The sequence below is a fragment of the Geotrypetes seraphini genome, chromosome 2 (genome assembly GCF_902459505.1).
Source record: "Geotrypetes seraphini chromosome 2, aGeoSer1.1, whole genome shotgun sequence".
NCBI lineage: Eukaryota > Metazoa > Chordata > Amphibia > Gymnophiona > Dermophiidae > Geotrypetes > Geotrypetes seraphini.
Window position 1 is genome coordinate 259520126 of NC_047085.1, and position 13872 is coordinate 259533997.

The window sequence follows — 13872 nt, forward strand, 5'->3', positions numbered from 1 at the left end:
ACGGAATAAATCACAAACCTGTATTTCTCTGTGACTTTGAAGGAGTTTAGCAACCTGGTCTAAGAAATCATCAGCATCTAGCGATTCGGGATTTAATTTACCAGAAAACAAGGAGTTGTGAAAAAGTGACGAATGTAGGTGCACTTGTACATAGTCACCGGGCGATACTCTGTTGCTAACATCGTCCAGGATATGTTGAATGCCTTGGCGTATAGCATTTTGAGCATCACTTAATGATGTTATCCTGTCTAAATTAATGAAACGAAATTCTTCTGAATAAAGCACACCATGAAACTTGTCCAGTTTACGATCCCATCTTTTCACAAATTGGACATAGTTGATTGGTTCTGAATCTTCAGAAGGACCTAATGCACCCTTATTTGAACCATCCTATGACACTTTGCTGCTATCAGAATAATTATCAACTTCATAACATTCTCCTTCTGTGCTGTCCGGCTGTGCTTCTGTGCTGTTAAACTTTTCTGTCGGCTTCACGGTATCTGCTTGTGACTTTCTAACATTTTCCCGATCTACAATTTATAACATAGCATAACCGTTAATACTTTTTCCCCATCCTTGAGGATCTGTCTGTGCTTAACATTTTCTTCATCAACCATTATAAAAGTAATGACATTTTCTTTTACACTAGTCTCCTTACAAAATCAGAATACTTACTATTTCGTTTATCTTTTGGTTTCCTGTAAGCAGCTTTGGACTCTGGTTCCCCGTGTAAGAAGCTTTTACTATGCGATCTTTTCCTGTTATACTTTTCCGTCAGGTTCATGGTATCTGCTTGCGACTTTCTAACATTTTCCCGATCTACAATTTATAACATAGCATAACCGTTAATACTTTTTTCCCCACCCTTGAGGATCTGACTAATATTTTCTTGATCAACCATTATAAAAGTAATGACATTTTCTTTTAACCCTAGTCTCCTTACAAAACCAGGATACCTACTATTTCGTTTATCTTTTGGCTTCCGGTAAGGAGCCGGTTGTTGGTTAGAACTTGTCGATGTAGAAGGTGTCGGCTCTCCAGCCGTTTCTTGGTCTAATCATAACGAAAAAAAGAATGTTTTGTAGATGCTGTTTTTAAAAACCAACATATGTGCCAGATAATACATTTGTCACTTACTGTTTAATATCTGTTGTCTTTTTCTGGTAAGAGATAGTTTATTTCTACCATCAGATCCCCGTTCCTGTTTTTAAATGCAATGATAGATTCAGAGAAAGAAAAAATGATGTCCCTAAAACCAAAAATAAAAGCCCCTTTTCTACTCACCATGTTAGCAGTTGATGTATCCGGGGTCCGGTGTAGCACCCACAAAAACCAGAATGCTTGCTGGTCTTCTCATAGTTTATTTTATACACCTACACCCCCCCCCCCTCTATAGAGGTTATCCATTCACAAAGGCTTTATTGTATGTCTAAGGCCTCTGCTAGAGCTTGTTTGTCTTGGTTAGTCATTTTAGATACCAAAATGACCCCTACGTGTCTAGAGCCTAGTTCCTTATAACCTGTCACACCTTCTATTGTTTTAGTTTGGGCTGATAATATATGTGGCTAGCCATTTCTAAAACACACCACACATTTTATAATTTTTTAAGAAAATCTTTATTTTACAACAATAAAATGTTTAAACTTTTATACAAACAAACATACCGTTACACACTGTATTTCCCACAATCCCGAGAATAAAAAAAAATAAAACATGTTTTAAAAAGCATTTCTTTTGAAGAATGATTTATAATCGGTGTCACGGATTAAATCATTTACAATCTCTACATATGCACCATCTCTCATGAAATTGACCAATCTATTGAGTAGTCGTGGCCCGTTTATAGAGGTCTTAATATCTCTGATTAAATCAATGATTATATTAATGCTTTCATTACAAAGCATCAATATTTTCATTTTATAGCCTACAAAAGTGACTACATTTACCACACGTCCTAAGCATAGCATGTCACAAGTTTTTTTGAGTTTCTGCTGTATTTCCTTATGTCCCCATATCAAGCAATCGTGGTGTTTTTGCCCACCAGCACGTATTAAGCAGGCTCCACAATCTTCATCCTTCACGCCTTGCAGACATTTATTTAGAATGCAGTATACAGCTACCATTATAACTGATTTAAGTTCTGTTGGTGTTTTGGAAAGGCCTATGCCGGTCCACAGTCCATAATCACAAGAATCTTCAGGTTTACGCTCATTCACCGCTGGTTCTCTTTGAAACGAGCAGAAAAAACACAAACATGATAGATTTATCATCGGCATGTACACCTTGTCCACAGGTTTCTGTGATCGTGAAGATCCGCCACTTCCCTACAAAAAAAACAAACATACAGAAATAAATTTTCCTTTTTAAAACACATGAACACATTCAGCTTCATAAACCCTTCAACGACTCCTGGTAATAAAAAGTGCGTGTGTGTCTCTCTCTTACCGTGGAAGATCCTGGCTTTTCCAACATGTCTGTTGCTTCGGCATCAGCAGCGGCTTCATAAAATTCAATATCTGAAGTATTATCCTCTGGTAGTTCATAGCCTACATCTTCATTTTCTGTGTCTGAATCATATAGCTTTTGAGCATCTGGAAACTCTTGTATTTCAGAATCTGTTAATTCGTGCGTATGCTCCCCGGTATCTGCCGTCGCGTCAATCAGTTTTTCAACCGGTGAGTAACCCTCTTTCTCCGCATTACAGTCTTTAAGAAAGTTACGAGGCCTCTTGGTAGGCCTTTTTTCAGTTACCTGCGTGTTAAAGGGGTCCATATTTTCTTTGTCTGATTCGTACAGTTTTTCTGTCTTTGAGTAACCCTCTTTTTCTACATCACGATCTTTAAGAAAGTAACTCAATCTACGAGCCTTCGTGACAGTCATTTTGTTTGACGGCTTGAGAACCTTTATTTCTGTTGCTAACAGCTGTGAGAACTTTTTATTTCTGATGTTAACAGCTGTTAAAGACCTAAGACATACGTCATTATGACAACACCAGGGGGACCGGGACAGGTTTAAACACACCTCCTCCCTCTCCCCCTTGACTTTATCAAGAAGGATGAACCAATGAGCTGTAAGTCCTGTTAAATCTTTCCACTACAGCTGCTTTAACATCATTATGGGTCACAAAATGACTAACTCCTTTTTGTTTTAATAAATTCTTCAGAGACTTATTTAAAAATTCTTTACCCTTGTCTGTTTGAAGTTTTTCAGGTGTACGCCCTAAATTAAATATTGTTTCAAAGGCTTCGGTAACTTCATGACCGGTTTTTGTTTTTAAAGAAACGACCCATGCATATTTTGACAGGATATCTATTACCGTTAAGATGTATTTGTAACCGTTGTTATAACGGGCAAAGGCTGACATGTCGACTAAGTCACTTTGCCACTGTCTGTCAACTTCCGACACAATTGTTTTATTTCTTTTTAAATGGATTCTAGCCGGTCTGTGTAAATTGTATGCGTTTTGACCGGTGATCCAATCCACCACATCTTTTCTCCGGACTGTTATATCACTCTTTTTAGCAGCTTGAAGTAGAGGGTTAATGCCTCCATAGCTTCCTGCCGCGTATGGATCATAATAAATTTGCTTCAATAAAGATTCTTTCATAGCTCTGCCTTTTTAACAGAGCCCTGTTAGGTGACAGCTGCTTTTTTTTTATATTTTTTTTTTTCAGATTGTTAAGACAACAGTAGGGGGCCGGGACAAGTTCAGACATGTTTAAACACACCTCCACCTCTCTCCCCCTTGGCTTTATCAGGGGAGGGGGGCTGCAAGGGGCTTATCAGCTGTTACCATGACAATAGGGGAGCTGGCCCATTAACCATTAGCTCAGAATTCCTACTGAAAGTGTGTTAAAAGCAAATACAACCTTTGATTGTTTCTGCCCCTGCTCTGTTTTAAAAGCAGGAATGATTTTGTGAATGCCTTTTGTTTTGTGATCTGCTCTATCCGTGAGCTCTTAAACCCTGTCTTTTAACTAAAAACTGTTAAAATAAAGACGCTTCTTTTCTGGCCACATCATTTCCGGATGGGGGTTTTGACTAAGTCTGTTTCCCCTATTTCCGCCTACGTGGTCAGAAAAGCGCATTTCCACCACGTCATTTACCCTATTTCTGCCTACGTGGTCAGAAAAGCGCATTTCCGCCACGTCATTTACCCTATTTCCGCCTATGTCATCAGAAAAGCGCATTTCCGGTAGGGGCAGGCACTCCCATTTCCGGTGATGTCATCAGAAAGCGTATTTCCGAGGTCAAACACGCCCCCATTTCCGGTGATGTCATCAAAAAGTGCATTTCCGGGGCGGGGCAATGGGTGGGGGTGGGGTCATGAGCGGGGCTACCACCATTCATTCCTATGGGAGGGGTGGGGCATGGGCGGAGACTAAGGCGGGACAATGGGCGGGGCCTAACCCAGAAGTGACCGCTGATTGGTCGATCCTTATCTCTGACAGCTGTCAATCATTTTGACATGAGGTGTACCCATTATACTACTTATGTGGAAAAGGATTCGGAAAAAGCCCAACTATTAAATGAATACCTCAGCTACAGAAAAGGGTTGACTCAGTTGACCCGTTCAGTAACTTCGAGTTTACACCCAGCAGTGTCTACAGTGAGCTATCAAGGCTCAAGGTTAACAATAGAGAATGACACGGTGACGGTTTACCCGCGGCCACCGCATTTAAGCCGCGGGTCACCGCCGAAAACGGGGAAGAAAACTAGCAGTCGCTGCGGTGACGGGGACAAGGCCATTCACCGACTGCGGAAACGGTGAACAGGTTTGTCCCCGCGGGCCAATGTACCCCCTTCTAGGAACCGCTATTTACCGTATTTTCACGCATGGTATACAAAAGTTTTAAAACATAGTTCCCACCCCGCCCGACGCCCGATTCACCCCCCCAGCAGGACCACTCGCACCCCCACCCCGAACGACCGCTCGCACGCGCTCCCACCCGCACCCGCGATCGGAGCAAGAGGGAGCCCAAGCCCTCTTGCCCGGCCGACTCCCCGACGTCCGATACATCCCCCCCCCGGCAGGACCACTCGCACCCCCACCCCGAAGGACCGCCGACTTCCCGACAATATCGGGCCAGAAGGGAGCCCAAACCCTCCTGGCCATGGCGACCCCCTAACCCCACCCCGCACTACATTACGGGCAGGAGGGATCCCAGGCCCTCCTGCCCTCGACGCAAACCCCCCTCCCCCCAACGACCGCCCCCCCCAAGAACCTCCGACCGCCCCCCCAGCCGACCCGCGATCCCCCTGGCGACCCCCACGACCCCTCCACCCCCCTTCCCCGTACCTTTGGTAGTTGGCCGGACAGACGGGAGCCAAACCCGCCTGTCCGGCAGGCAGCCAACGAAGGAATGAGGCCGGATTGGCCCATCCATCCTAAAGCTCCGCCTACTGGTGGGGCCTAAGGCGCGTGGGCCAATCAGAATAGGCCCTGGAGCCTTAGGTCCCACCTGGGGGCGCGGCCTGAGGCACATGGTCGGGCCCATGTGCCTCAGGCCGCGCCCCCAGGTGGGACCTAAGGCTCCAGGGCCTATTCTGATTGGCCCACGCGCCTTAGGCCCCACCAGTAGGCGGAGCTTTAGGATGGATGGGCCAATCCGGCCTCATTCCTTCGTTGGCTGCCTGCCGGACAGGCGGGTTTGGCTCCCGTCTGTCCGGCCAACTACCAAAGGTACGGGGAAGGGGGGTGGAGGGGTCGTGGGGGTCGCCAGGGGGATCGCGGGTCGGCTGGGGGGGCGGTCGGAGGTTCTTGGGGGGGGCGGTCGTTGGGGGGAGGGGGGTTTGCGTCGAGGGCAGGAGGGCCTGGGATCCCTCCTGCCCGTAATGTAGTGCGGGGTGGGGTTAGGGGGTCGCCGTGGCCAGGAGGATTTGGGCTCCCTCCTGGCCCGATATTGTTGGGGAGTCGGCGGTCCTTCGGGGGGAGGGATGTATCGGACGTCGGGGGGGGGGGGGCATCAGGCTTTCAGGATGGGGACAGACCTTCAAGGGGGGACAGTGCAGGGAAGTCAGGGAATTTATATTAATTAATTTTTTCTCTGCGTGTTTTGTTTTTGTATAGTTATTAACTAAAGTTTAACTAAATTGTACCTAAAGGGAGGCCCTACATTCTTTGGGCTAAAGTACTTTCGGAAACCCTTTTGGCCCAAATGAGGTGTATGGGATGGGAGCTTGGGGGTTTGAAGGAGCTCAGTAAGATCTCTAGTAAAGAGGTGGGACTTTGTAAGCATTTAAAGTACATGTCGTGTTTGTTTTTGCATTGCTAGCCCCAGGGGTGGTGGAAGATTAGTGATTGAAAAACTGTATGAAAAATAACTATTTTAAATTTAGTGATCAAAATGTGTCAGTTTTGAGAATTTATATTAATTAATTTTTTCTCTGCGTGTTTTGTTTTTGTATAGTTATTAACTAATATTTAACTAAGTTTTAAAGTTTTAAAGAATGTTTCCTTTATACGTAAATAAAGAAAAGTGAATGGGATTGCAGTGGCGGTGACGGGGCGGTGAATGGGGTGGCAGTGGCGGTGACGGGGCGGTGAAGAGGATGGTGAGACGGGGACGGGGCGGTGACGGGGATGGTGAGACGGGGACGGGGCGGTGACGGGGATGGTGAGACGGGGACGGGGCGGTGACGGGGACCAATTTTTTCACCGTGTCATTCTCTAGTTAACAAGGCAATGGGGCCTGACAACCTACACCCCAGGGTGCTAAGGGAGCTGTGTGATGTCCTGGTGGAGCCACTGTCCAAGCTCTTCAACCTCTCCCTTAGGAAAGGCAGCGTCCCGTTGGACTGGAGGACGGCTAACGTCATTCCACTCCACAAGAAAGGCTCCAAGATGGAGACAGCAAACTACAGACCAGTGAGTCTAACATCGATAGTAAGCAAACTAATGGAAACTCTAATAAAACACCAATTGGATAAGATCCTGGATGAGGAGAATCTACGGGATCCCCGTCAACATGGATTTACAAAAGGGAGATCGTGCCAATCCAACCTGATCAGCTTCTTTGACTGGGTGACGGGGAAGCTAGATATTGGGGAGTCCCTGGACATCGTGTACCTGGACTTTAGCAAAGCATTCAATAGCGTACCACACCGCAGGTTGCTGAGCAAGATGAGTTCTATAGGATTAGGTGACACATTGACGAAATGGGTTGGGAACTGGCTTGAAGGTAGGCTTCAAAGGGTGGTGGTGAACGGCACTCCCTCTGAAATGACGGAGGTGATCAGTGGAGTGCCACAGGGCTCGGTCTTGGGCCCAATCCTATTCAACATCTTTATAAGGGACTTGGCAGAAGGGCTTCGGGGTAAAATAACATTATTCGCCGATGACGCCAAACTAAGTAATGGAGTGGGCAAATGCACAATAGATGATGTTTCAATGCTCGACAACATGATGCACGACCTACTCCTACTGGAACGCTGGTCTAGGTCCTGGCAACTCAGCTTCAATGTCAAAAAATGCAAAGTTATGCACCTGGGTAGCCAAAATCCATGTAAGACTTACACCCTAAATGGCGAGATCCTAACAAGAACTGAAGCAGAACGTGACCTAGGGGTGATCGTCAGTGAGGACATGAAGGCTGCCAATCAAGTGGAGCAAGCTTCATCCAAAGCAAGACAAGTCATAGGTTGCATACGCAGGGGTTTCGTCAGCCGAAAGCCGGAAGTCATTATGCCATTTTATAGATCCATGGTGAGGCCCCATCTGGAATACTGTGTGCAATCTGGAGGCCGCATTATCGCAAGGATGTGCTGAGACTGGAGTCGGTTCAGAGAATGGCCACCCGGATGGTCTCAGGACTCAAGGATCTCCCATACGAGGAACGGCTAAACAAATTGCAGCTATACTCACTCGAGGAGCGCAGATAGAGGGTGGACATGATCGAGACGTTCAAGTATCTCTCGGGCCACATAGAGACGGAGGAAGATATCTTCCTTTTCAAGGGTCCCACGACAACAAGAGGGCATCCGTGGAAAATTAGGGGAGGGAAACTACGAGCTGACACCAGGAAATTCTTTTTCACAGAAAGGGTGGTTGATCGCTGGAATAGTCTTCCACTGCATGTGATCGAGGCCAGCAGCGTGCCTGATTTTAAGGCCAAATGGGATCGTCACATGGGATCTATTCACAGGGCGAAGGTAGGGGAGGGATCTATTCACAGGGCGAAGGTAGGGGAGGGACATTAGGGTGGGCAGACTAGATGGGCCTTGACCCTTATCTGCCGTCTATTCTATGTTTCTATGTTTCTATGTTTCTATGTTTAAGCCTGGGAAAGGATAACAACAGACAAATGGGTGCTGTGAATCATAAAAAACGGGTACCGCATCAGATTCCACACCCACCCACCATCCAACCCTCCAAAAAGAAACAGCAGGGAACCGCAGCCAGAACTCATCTCCAGAGAGATAAAAGCTCTCCTCCAAGCAAGAGCAATAGAGCCAGTACCCAAGTCACAGCACAACCAGGAATTCTACTCCCATTACTTTCTCATCCCCAAGAAGATGGGAGGATTCAGACCCATCCTAGACCTACGAGGCCTGGATGCACTCCCTAGGGACAATCCTACCATTAATTCAAAAAGACAACTGGCTGGCATCACTGGACCTTCAAGATGCGTATTCACACATCCCTATGCATCCCTCCCAAAGAAAATTTCTACGATTCAGGACTCTAACTCAGCACTTCCAATACCGGGTCCTGCCCTTCGGACTCTCCTCTGCACCGAGAGTTTGTACAAAATGCGTCACAGTAGCAGCGGCCCAACTCCGCAAGAACACCATATGCGTGTTCCCTTACCTGGACGACTGACTGCTGGTGGGTCCATCAGCTCGGGCAACAGCAGCAGCAGTAAATACAACGAGGTCACTCCTACAATCCCTGGGGTTCCTCGTAAACATCAAAAAATCAGTACTACAACCAACACAATCAATAGAATTTATCGGGACAAGGATTTGCACGCCCCTGAACGCAGCTTTTCTACCCCACTCAAGGGGAACAGCAATACAAAAACTGACCCAGAAAATATAGAGATACGTACAGTCACAGCAAGGACAATACTACATCTCTTGGGCTATCAAGCAGCCACCATGCACGTTGTCCCGCTCGCCAAGCTCCACATGCGACCCCCCTCCAGTGGTTCCTCAGGAAAAATTGAAACCAACACACACAGCCTCTGTTTCACAGAGTCACAATGGACCAGAAAATCTGCCACGACCTCAAGTGGTGGACACAACAGCAGAATTTGTTCAAGGGCAAGTCTTTCCAGCAGCCACAACACCAACTGACACTCACCACAGATGCCGCAAAGCAGGGGTGGGAAGCCCACCTCCTCCACCTGAGAACCAAGGGCCCCTGATCCCCAACCGAGGCCAAACAACACATCAACCTGCTGGAACTCAGGGCAATCGGGAATGTCTTGCAAGCCTTTGCCCCCTGGAACTCCAACAAGATTTTACTGATCCAGACAAACAACCAGGTGGCAATGTTCTACATCAACAAGCAGGGGGACACGGGCTCACTCACCCTCTGCAGGGAGGCCCACAAAATCTGGATATTCACTTTATCAACCAACACTCTCATCCAGGCCACTACCTCCCAGGCCAGAACAACGCCCTGGCGGACAACCTCAGCAGAAAGCTGGATCCCCACGAATGGTCCATCCACTCGGAGGTAACCCAGGACCTGTTCCACAAGTTGGGCCTCCCAACAAGGGACCTCTTCGCAGCAGAGGACAACAAAAAGTGCCCTCAATTCTGCTCTAAAAGACTGACACAATACAGCCAAACCAGGGACGCTTCTGCCATACATTGGGGGAAACACCTACTCTACGCCTTCCCCCCCATACCACTCATCCACAGAGCACTCCAGAAGATCAGGCAGGAGGCAGCCACAGTGATCTTCATTGCGCCCTACTGGCCGAGACAAGTGTGGTTCCCCTTCCTACATCGGCTGTCGACATGGCCGCCTATCAGCCTACTGCTGCGACCGGATCTCATCACCCAAGACCAGGGACAAACTCTACATCCCAGATTGAAAACACTAGCACTGACAGCATGGATGTTGAAAGGCTAATCCTGGACCCTCTCCACATGTCAACAGGGGTGACTGAGGTACTACTAGCAGTCAGACGCCCGGCGACAAGAAAATCATACAGGCTCAAGTGCAAAAGATTCCACATATGGTGTGTCTCGAAAGGAGAAGACCCACTCACCTGCCAGGTCCCAGCAGTACTCCAATACTTACTTAACCTATCCACAAAGGGACTCAGAACATTCTCCATAAGGGTCCACTTGAGCGCTATATCTGCATTCCACAACTGCATCGAGGACAGGACCCTAGCCACACACCCACTAGTGTCCAAGTTCATGAAAGGGCTTACAAACCTGCACCCCCGGTACGCCGCCCACCGCCCATGTGGGACCTGGGCATCATCCTCCGCAGGTTAACAGCGCACCCCTTCAAGCCATTGGAGGAGGCACCAATCAAATTCCTCACCTGGAAAGTAGTTATTCTCATTGCCATCACATCAACAAGACGCATCAGTGAACTACAGGCCCTGGTGATATACCCACCATACACACAGATCCTTCATGATCACGCAGTGCTGAGAACCCACCCAAAGTTCCTACCAAAGGTAATCTCACCTTTTCACATAAACCAATCCATAGTGATCCCCTCCTTCTGTCCGGGACCACATACCAACAGCACGGAGCAACTCCTACACACCTTAGACTGCACCCATGCCCTTTGCCTATACATTGAAAGAACACAACCCTGGCAAAAGATGGTACAACTGTTCGTATCCTTTGACCCCCAACAAGCCAGGAACACCAGTAGGGAAACGCATTATATCCAACTGGATCTCAAACTGCATTGCCTCCTGCTATGAGCAAGAGGGAGTGTCCCTTGAAGGAAAGGCCACAGCACACCAACTTAGGGCCATGGCCGCAACATTGGCAAACCTCAGCAACACGCCACTTCAGGACATTTGCAGAGCAGCCACATGGTCTACCCCGCACACTTTCACCAGACACTATTGCCTGGATCAACTGCTGCAGTCTTCCAATGACTTTGGTCTCAAATTACTACGAATGGTGACCAAAACAGACACAGCAAAGGACACCAATACCCGGACTAGCTGAACAGGACTATTAGTCTGAATCAGATAGAAGAGATTGTTAGACAGCTTATATTCTGCCATGTTGACGCAATTTGCACAGTTTGTTTTGCACAGTCTTACCAAAAAAAAAAAAAAAAAGTGCTACTATAACACCACGTTGGTGATATATTTTGCTATTCTTGCTATCTGTCATTGAGATACATACTCTACCATGTTGGTAAATTATTTTTAAAAAAAAGTATTGGTCCAGTTCTAAGGACCAAAATAAAGTTCCTATTGTTTACAACGCATAACCTCTGACTGGTCTTAGTATTTGGGGTTTTTGTCTCTGTCCCTCACCTGACATTTATGCAGCCTCACCCTACCGCAGCGAGGTAGCGGAGACGCAGAGGGGACCAACCCCGACGGGGACCTCGTCCTCTATACCCTCTGCACCCCGCAGCTGGAGAGCACCAAAAGTGGGGCTGACTTATACTGCTTGTCCATGGAGAAAGCGAAGTTACTTACCTGTAATGGGAGTTCTACATGGACAACAGGATAAGTCAGCCACACTGACCCTCCCTCCTCCCCTATGGGTGATGCTGCCTTAAGACTCAAGTTAAGGAAATCACTGGATTAGTGAGGGCCAGCATAGGTATATATAGGGCTACCTGCACATGCTCAGATGAGGCTCCCAAAAGCCTCACCTGAGCTCTGGGAGAGCAATTCTGAATTGGGAACGTAGATGACATCACCAAAAGTGTGGCTGACTTATCCTGCTGTCCACGGAGAACTTCCGTTACAGGTAAGTAACTTTGCTTTCTCTGCTTGCTGTGAGGACAGGACCAGGAGCAGAAGCCTTCTAATCACCTGTTTGTTTGCTCAGCATTGATTAGCCCACCAGGGGAGGACTCAATGGCTGCTGGAAGCCAGGACTGAGATAAGCTCACCCCTGCTGGGAAAGGAGTGAGACCAGTGAAGCTCAAGTGTTGGAAAATGAAATTGTACAGGACAGCACAAATACTAATAATCCTGAAGGACGGTTTAAAGTTGTTTTTTTCCTTTTCTGTGCCTGCTGAGGCACTCATATGTTGTGGAGCATTCCGACGCTGTTTGAATCTTGTTTCACTTGTTTTTTTTCTTGTTGCATAAACTGCTTTTGTTTGTAACTAAGCTGAACATTTTGGTTTTTGTTTCTCATGAATAAACTTTTTTGAAAAGTCTCTGATTGTGCAGTGTTATCTCTCTGGTCTCCCAAAAATCCCTGTGTGGCTCACAGTGGCCCACAGGAGCCAAATTCCTGTCACAGGTAGCTCAGAGCCCATCGCTCTGAAGGTGCTTATGACAGTCTCCATACCTATATCCACCTTTTCTCATCTACCCTTTCATCCAACATCTCTCCCTCCTTCCTCACCACCCCAGGGTCCCATCTCTCCCTTTCTCTTCCTACTACCCTCCTATCCAATATCTCTATCCCCCCTCCACACCATCTCTTATGTCCAACTTCTCTCCCTTTCTGTTCCTTCCCTCCTTAAATCCAATTGTCCACCATCTCTCTCCCTCTCTTCTATTTTTAGACCCTTTATTTCTTCCTCCCCCCCCCAGGTCCGGCATATGCACGTCTCTTTGAATACCTTACCTCCCTCTGTGTACTTGTACACCCGGGCCCCCTCCCTCGAAGGCCTGTCCCCCCCCCTGAAGGTCTCTACCACCACTTCTGAAGGCCTGCATATACCCCCACCCCGAAGGCCTGTGTGTTCCCTCCTGGCCTCCCACTCTTTCATTTACCTAATTCCAGCAGGATCGCAGCAGAAGAAACAACAGCTTCGGAGGCCAATGGCAGCCTGCAAAGATCGCTAGCACTGGCAATCCTCTCTGCAGGCTGCTCCACTGCTGGAATTAGGTAAATGGATGCGTGAGAGAGCAGGGGGGAAGCTGGACACCGCAGCACTTCCCAACTAACCCTCCCCCCTCACCCTCTAAAGCAGGAGCAGCAGCAGCCAGCCAGCAAGAGGCAGCGCTGCTGCTCCTGCTTTAGGAGGCGAGGAGGGAGGGTCAGTCACTGAATCGGGAGGCCAATTTTATTTTTTTAATCAATTCGAATCAATTCACCCAAAGTGAATCGATTCGAATTGTGAATCTGGCAGCATTACTACACGGTCCATGTTTTGGCAGCCTTCCTCAGGGGTCCTAGATGAAATGACACAAGTAATGTGGTACCTAATACCTCAGAAAAAGTTTCTCAAGAGATGATGGTTTGCCTTTCATATTACGTACTCCTGTTCTGAACACTGATTTGGGGATATAGTGGGCTATAAGAACATAACATAAGAAACAGGATACCGGGCTTGATGGACCTGCAACCTGTCCTATTTTGACAACTCTTATGTTCTTGGTAAAGTAAGCATTGGTGAATTGGCCTTAAATTTTTCAAAAGATCTCATCCAAATCAATAGGAAAAGAATGGGTCTATAAAGTGAAACCAATAATATTAAAGAACTTTGGGCAAATGAAATCATAGCAAAATTATAACCTATAATCATCAAATAGAAACAGGCAAGGGTCAGTGTTTCAAGGAAATCCTATTGTTATTTGGGGAGGTCAAATATCTTTTAGCATATGTGGTCAATGATCATTTATTTTGCATTTGTTGAGGTCATATCCATTATTTTGCATATGTGACCAATGTGAGGTATTTTGTAAGCATGAGGGTTCTATGTAGAGATTTATAGCAATCCTGCTTGTTTTTTTACCACCAAGA

The 13872-nt window shown here is 47.0% G+C and overlaps 1 long non-coding RNA gene across 1 annotated transcript; it reads right to left on the bottom strand.

The window, feature by feature from the left end:
* Positions 1-483: 483 nt before the first annotated feature.
* LOC117355129 lies at positions 484-987 on the bottom strand. The gene is made up of 3 exons (XR_004538297.1): positions 961-987; positions 676-819; positions 484-530 (listed from the first exon to the last, which is right to left on the bottom strand). It is a non-coding gene; the product is annotated as an uncharacterized LOC117355129 (long non-coding RNA).
* Positions 988-13872: the final 12885 nt, after the last annotated feature.